The sequence below is a fragment of the Notamacropus eugenii genome, chromosome 2, assembly GCF_028372415.1.
Source record: "Notamacropus eugenii isolate mMacEug1 chromosome 2, mMacEug1.pri_v2, whole genome shotgun sequence".
Classification (NCBI taxonomy): Eukaryota; Metazoa; Chordata; class Mammalia; order Diprotodontia; family Macropodidae; genus Notamacropus; species Notamacropus eugenii.
In genome coordinates, this window is record NC_092873.1 from 12238289 (window position 1) to 12245916 (window position 7628).

The following is a 7628-nucleotide window of genomic DNA, read 5'->3' on the forward strand; positions in this document are numbered from 1 at the left end:
TTAAAGATCAGCCTTAACCCCAAATCACTCCAGTCCCAGTCCAAGCCCTACTTGGTCACCGTTTGGGCCCTGACTGGCTCAGACTGAAGGTAAATAACAACTGTTTCTGTTTTGGCCAGAAACCCTGAGGGTCTTCCCCTTGGATCTATTCTTTGTCTCATTTTTTTTTATTAAGCCTTAATCACTGAATGGGTACTTCCTCAGTCAAACTAAGACTGATGAGGTTGAGGGGTGCTAGGGACCCCAAAACACTGACACCTCGGGTCCTGCTCGAATGAATTCGACTCAAGTCTTCTTAAAGTCAAAGAAAACAAAATCTAAATATTCGCCTTACTGGGTTGACTCTTAAGGAGCCTAAACATTTGTAATGCTTGTATTCACAAGCAGACCAGATAGAATCCCAGCTAGACAGAGTCTGAGCTGGATTGAATCTGAGCTCCTTCATGGAGGTGAGATGGAACTTAAATACAGAAATGACTGTAGGAGGAATGTAGGGGTGGTCTGGTAGTCTGGGGTGATGGGAGGAGGGGTTTAGGGAGGATCTTGAGGAGAAGTCCAAAGAGGTGGTGACTGGTCAAGTGCTGGAAACAGCTGGAGGCAATCAGGAGATATCAGACAGTGGAGGGCCTGGGCCAGAAGCTGGTGTCACCAGGTAGTCTGTGGTCCCGGGGATGGTCTCCATAGATCAAACCCTGGGAGGATCCTGATGGGAGTGGCTGGTAATAGGATCAAAGGGAGGAATATCAAAAGAATGCTGAATAGAAGACAAGGAGTATCTGGCCTGGGAGAAATGGAAGGGGAATCCAAGGAGTCCCCTTCCCAAAGGCCAGGCTTTCCTGGGACTCTTCAGACTAATGGGACAAAAACCCTCCCAATCCAAAGGGAAATGATCTTGGCTTGTACCCCATCAGGACCTTGAAAAGACCTTAGCTTGAAAAGACCAAGGTCCCCCACTACATCTAGGCCCATTTCCAGTTGTCCTGATCCATATCTAACCCTGGCCCCATATGGCTCCAGAGGAGAAAGTGAGTCTGGGGACTCTGTGCACCCCTCCTTCCCCTGCATCCAATTCTCTTGCATGTCTTGGCATCACTCTCCTCTTCAAGAAAGAAGGACAAACAGCAGCAAAAACTCTAAGGGCTTCAGATTCCAAGTCCTGAGTGAATGTGGAGTCAGAATCACCTCAGTTCCAAGCCTTCTTACGACACTAGCTGTGTGGTGCTACATGAGTAACGTAACCTTAATCAATTTCTTCAGCCATAAAATGGAGATAATTTCACGTACATCACAAGGCTGTTGTAAAGATCAAGTGAGATATATAAGGTGCTTTGTAAAACCTTAAAGTACTAAAGAAATGCTGTGATCTTCACTGCTCTTCCCCCTCTGGGCATCTCTCACACCAGGTATGCCAGTCCTCACTCCCTGGCTTCCTTTAAAGCTCCAAAGCTCCAAAACCACACTCCACAAGAAGCAGACTTCCCTAGCCTTCCCTACTACTAGTTCCTCCACCTTCTCCTTTAGGGTGTCTTAAATGCACCCAGTTATGGACATACCATCTCGCCCTCAGACTGAAAGTCTCTTGAGGGCTGGGTCTGTTTTTCCCCTTCTTCATGTCCCCAATGACAAGCACAAGGCATAGCACAGAGGAGATGTTTCATAAATGTGTCTTGATTAATAATGACAACACTATTACTACTGTGACTCTCTTAACCCCATTCCATGATCACTGATTGAATCAAAAGACACTTCTAAATGTACCTGAAGAAAAGAGAAAATGGCAGTGCCATTTAATGCCAAGTAACATAAATGGACTCCTCTTGGGCAGATGACTCACAGCTCTCTAAATCCCCTGCCCCAGCCTCAAAATTTGCCCCTCTGTTGAACTTCTCTGTTTCTATATATGGGCCTGTCATTCTCCAACTTACCCAACCTTGTAACCTCAGAGTCATTTTTGACTCTCTCTTCTCCCTCCTCCGCCCTCCATCCAATCAATTGCCAAGTCTAGCTGATACCACCACCTCTAACCTTTTCAGGCCTCTCATTTCCTTCCAAGTCACATTACCATGCCCTCAGGTAGGCACTACAGCCTCCTAATCAGCCTCTCAGAATTCACATTATCCCTGTTCCAATATGGCAGCCACATTGCTGCAGCGTTTGGGGTGTCCATACTGCTCCTTGCAATGTCACTTTTTCCCAAAAAACTTTCCATTTCATTATTATGAACTTGATAATCAAGAAAAATTTTCAGCACAATGAACAGGAAAAAAAAAAAAAGGTCTGCATATGAAGCTGTGAATCTCTATTAGAGACTGACATATTAAAGTATATTTCCAATTTAAATGATAGTGCCAATACCGCCCTGCCTCTTTTTGAACTTTTCTGTACTTCCCTCAAAAATACACTTTTCAGAATATTTTTTAAAAATTTATTCATGCTCTTTTCTTTCCTTTCTTCCTTTTGGTATGACTGACCACATCCCACTCCTTCAATCCTCCTTCCCCTAAAACTGAAAGAATAACCAGATAGATAAAAGGCCCTCACTTCTAACACACTGGCACAGTCCCACAAAACACATCCATGTATCACCTGATCACGTCTGCCTTCTACGGCATCTCCTGACCGTCACCTCTCTGCCAAGAGGTGGGAAGTATGTAATTCATCGTCAGTCTTCTGAAGCCAGGATTACTCACTGCTTTGATTTAAATGTTTCAAACCTGTTTACTCTGGTTAACTTTCAAATATTATTGCCACCATATACACTGATCTTCTGGTTCCGTTCACTTCTTTCAACCTGAGTTCAGACAACGTCTGCCAGGTATTTCTGAGTCCAATCCTTTTTTTTTATTTCTTATAGTACGTTAATGCTCAATCTATCACATACACATGTCATAATTGGTTCAGTCACTCCCCAACGAACGAGCATCATTTGTATTTACAATTCTTTGCTGCCACAAAAGGTGTATATTTTTATACTTAGAGGCCCTTTTCCTCGTTCTTTGATCTCTTTGGGAATTGGGGCCAGTAGTGGTATCAAAAGAGCATGCTTAGTTCAGTAATTTTAGAGTATATTTGTACATTTCTTTATAGAATTATAGTTACACCAGTACTAGTTTCTCCCCCCTTTTCTTGTATCTCCCCCCACCCCAGGCTTAGCACAGTGGTTGACATATATATTGTATTATACCTCCAAAAATGGTTATTTTACATTTTTTGTCATTTTGTCAATCTGATGGACAGAAAGGAAAGCCTCAGAATACTTTTACTTTGTGTTTCTCTGATTTGGAGCCTTTTTTATATATGGTTATTGATAGTTTGCCATTCTTATTTTGGGGACTGTCAGTTCGTAGTTACATATCCAGGAATGGCTCTTGCTCTTCTATGTTTGGATTGATTCACAATAGACCTTAGACATAATCAACAGTCAATAAACATTTAAGTGGGGGCACAGCAGGGAATACAAGTTGCACAAAAGAAGGCCAGTCCCTGCCCTCAAAAAGCTGCCAGTGGACAAGCAGATGTAAGGGAGGTGGTGGGAGGTGGGGACAAGGAGCAAATTCACATGAACACCACCCCCATCTCAATCCTTTTCTGAAATCTTTTTCAAACCAATTTGGCTAGGACAACAAAATGGAGTGTCAACAAGACTGTAAGTACTTAGACTGGTGAGCCTGGGGAAAAGTCTGAGGAAAAAGAAAACAGCCCCTGGCCTCTAGGAGCTTAAGTTCTAAAGTGAGGTAGGAGGAAAGGGGTTTACAGGCATAACAGATAAAAAATAGCAGGAGGAAGAGGAATGTTTACATCTTAGGAAAAAACCCCAGAGAGTAAGGAAGAGAACGGGAGAATGAAGGGAAAGAAAGGAATGAACACTGCTGACCTGGGCAATTTACTTAAGAAGGAGGTTTCAGGTGGAACCAAGCAGAGACGGGGGCAGCTGGCTTATGGAATGGAAAGGCCTAATGGAGCAAGGCATCTAAGCCCCTCTCCCTAGAACTGTCTGGACCAAAGTGCCCAAGCACGGGCACCATTCCCCATTGTCTATTGTCTCTTCCATTAGGACATAAATGTCATTAAGGCAGAGATTCTTTTTGCCTTTGTATTTGTATCCCCAGCACTTACCCCAATGCTTGGCACCTAGCAAGGACTTAATACTTGGCTTTTCATTCATCCCATAATATGTGTTTTGTAGCTGTGTTCATATAAGGTGTGTGTCATGGAGAACAAACTCTCAGGTATTTTGAAATCCTATCGTTATTTTGAAAATGGGATTTCTTTTTCTATGTCTTCTGAGTTCTACAAGTAATATTAGAAAAGGCTATTTCTGGGTTAATTTTACATACATGTATACATTGCTGTTGGTGTATTCATCCTTCATTTTCAAAAAGGACCGTGACATCAGAGAAATGATGACATGACTTGCACTGGACTTTGTTTTGAGGGAGGGAGGGCTGTGCAAGGTCACCAGCCTCACTTCTCCTCCTGAGCCATCTGGATCCAGGGATCAGGTATTCATCAGGAACTCACTTAAAATGAGGTAATGCCCATTCAGTGAATAGACCTCTTTAAAAAGTACTCAGGGAATGGCCCCTTTCAGAGAAAAGAAAAAGGGGAAAGGAAAGGGAAGGGAGAAGGAAGGGGGAAGGGGGAAGGGAGAAGGGGGGAGGGGGAAGGGGGAAGGGAAGGGAAGGGAAGGGAACCTGGATCATACTTTTACACAAATATATACATCACAAACCTAGGGTACAGGTAATAAGGCACATTTGAAGGGAATACATATGGCCAAGGAAACTCTTGTAGTATCTCTCATGGGCAAGACCCTCAACTAGGCCCCTTGGTTCTTCTCTCTGCAGATCAACTCATATTAAATATGTACATACATACATACATACATACATGTATATGTCTCCTGATGTTTTATTGAAGTTATTATTATTAGGCCTGAACTATAAAGAACTATGCAAAAAGAGCTAAAATGATGTTTCCTCTTTACCTATACCGTACTTATTTCCTCAATTTCTTTTTCTCTTATTGCTAAACTTAGCATTTCTAGAACTATATCAAATAACAGTGGTGCAAATGGACAGCTCTGCTTGCTTTTGATCTTTTTGAGATTAAGTCATAAAATTCTCTCTGTCTTACTCTGTTAAACTGAGAATTTTATATTTTTGTAAATACAGCTGTTAAAGCTTTAAACTACACTATGACTTTTGGGATACCTTGCATTCATCCAATTCATTATGAGTTCTGTTAGTACATAATTGAGCAAAACAGTTTATAATTTCCTTTATTTCCTCTTCATTTCCTATACATTCCCCTTTTAATTTTTTTATATTATCAATTTGGTTTGCCTCTCTTTTTATCAGATTATCAGAAGCTTATTCATTTTATTAAGGTTTTCTTCCCTCAAAAAAAAAAAGGCAAACCCAACTCCTAGAATGATCAATTCAATTTTTTGTTTGACTTTAAATTGTGTTCTTTTGTGTCTTGTTTCCATCAAGTACCAATTCTCAATTAAAAAAGTGGTGAGTCTAGATTTATGTGTTATTATGTACTTACCTGGTCCAGGAGGGAGGGGTCTTGAGGACTTGGGCACAAGGCAGTTGTGAATGGCACAGGGCATCCAGAAGCTCACACTCAGTACCATGGAAGATATCTTCAATGAATGCTACCAATGCTGCCACCATTTTACGTCAAGTCCTGAAATAAATCAAAACTATGAGGTGAGGAATAAAGCCTCTTTAACTGAGATAACAGCATAGCAAACATGCCATCCTGGGGGATGTCAAGTGGACTTCCCAACCAAATTGACTCATGAGAAAGTTTGTATAGTTTTAGAAGGAGAGAGGAGAAGACAGTATGAGGTAGAAAAGCCTGGTCATGAAACCCCAGTGGCTCTTGGCAATTTGGGTAAGGAAAACCACTTCATTCTGGCTATTTTGCCCTTCATGCCATAAATTCCAATGGCTGAGATCCAGCTTGAGCTGGGCTTCCCCCAAGGCAACATCCCTGGGTTGGGGCAACCTAAGGTGTGGTTCAGCTCAACCTAATTCAGACTAAATATCTTAAGAGTTGGTATATAAGTGACAGTAAAATTGGGAAGCCAATTGAGTTAATGTATGGGAAAATTCAGGCACTGGGTTGCTTTCAAAGACATGGTCTTTTCCTTTTAGGGGTCTAGGTTCCTCTCCCATCATAAGAACATTACTAGAATTTTGACATTGTCATGATAAGAGGTTTAGACAGTCCATATTACAATCAGTATTAATTTTCAGTCATTACCTTAACAGTTTAATCATTTCTTTTTTTTTCACTGTTTTAGTTGCATGCTGAATTTATTGATTTGTCCTTTTTCTCTTTTGTTGATAAGTGTTTAGAGATATAAAATCTTAGAGATACAGAGATATAATATGCTTCGGCTGCATCCCCAGAGTTTCAGTATGTTGTCTCACTGAAGTCATTAGGATCTCAGCATAAAAATGTCCAACACAGAAGTGACTATCTTCTCACATCTAAAGCTGCCCCTCCTCCAAAAGTTCCAAGGTCTGTTGAGAGTATTACCATCCTTCCAAAGTGAATTTAAAATCTTAACATTGTTTTTCCCTCCTTCAACAGAAGAGTAGACAGAATAGGAGGAGGCTGGAAACCAGAAAATCCTGGGTTCTGAGTCACATCTCAGACATTTCACTAATGTGATTTGGGCAAGACACTTTGGCAGAAAACACTCTGCCCTAATTTAGTCCCTTCCGCTCCCTTGTCTAAATCATCGGATCTTTCGGACTTTCTCTGCTTCCCATTTCTTATCTCCCTGTGGACCTTCCCTACAGCTGCAAGATGAATAAGGCACAGTTAGTCCATGTCACCTGGGCCACAAAAATGTTCAGTGTCTCCCCATTGCTTTTACAACATGATATGATTTCTGCTGGGCATCAGAGGGCCTCTACAGTCTGGCTCTAACCCTGTCTTTTCTTCCAGACTTGCTTTACCTCATTCACTCAAAGGCCCTGCTTGTTCTAGCCAAACAACTGACTGCAGTTACCCAGAAATCGACATTCCTCCTCATACCTCAACACATTTTCATCAACTGAAATTTCCTTCTTCCTTTGTCCCACCTATCCAAATCTTTCTCTTCCTTTAATTCCTCTCTGGACTTTCTTCAGGGGTAGTCCAATGTAATCCCAATGTTTTCCACCTATGGGAGTCATTTTCCAAGGATCTCAACCACACACACACACACACACACACACACACACACACACACATATGCATATATAGGTCACTAGTCTTAGCTGTTGCCTCTTCCTGCTGGAAGCTTTCTTTAATACTACCAATTGCAAGCAGCTCCTTCATCAAATTCCGTTGCATTCCCGATATTTACTTATCTGGGTACAGGCCATATCTCTAAATCACCAAACCACTGCCACCTACCCCCACTCACCAGATGCAAACTGGAGGGCAGGGCTATATTGCTTCTATTTTTATACTTCAACCACCCAGCAAAGTTCTCTGCATATAATGCAGTGCTTTATGAATAAATAAATTATAATAAATCCTTGACTGGCAAATGTCTATTAAGTTTAACTTGACTAAGTTCTAAAATTATCTAGGGAGTGCCTGAAATGTAACACCTCATT

General features: G+C 41.5%; 1 long non-coding RNA gene across 1 annotated transcript in view; it reads right to left on the minus strand.

The window, feature by feature from the left end:
* Window positions 1-5474: 5474 nt before the first annotated feature.
* Window positions 5475-7628, minus strand: part of LOC140524382 (uncharacterized) — a 58497-nt gene continuing 56343 nt past the window's right edge. The window contains exon 3 of the long non-coding RNA XR_011973702.1: window positions 5475-5694. This is a non-coding gene — a long non-coding RNA (uncharacterized lncRNA). The remainder of the gene's footprint in view (window positions 5695-7628) is intronic.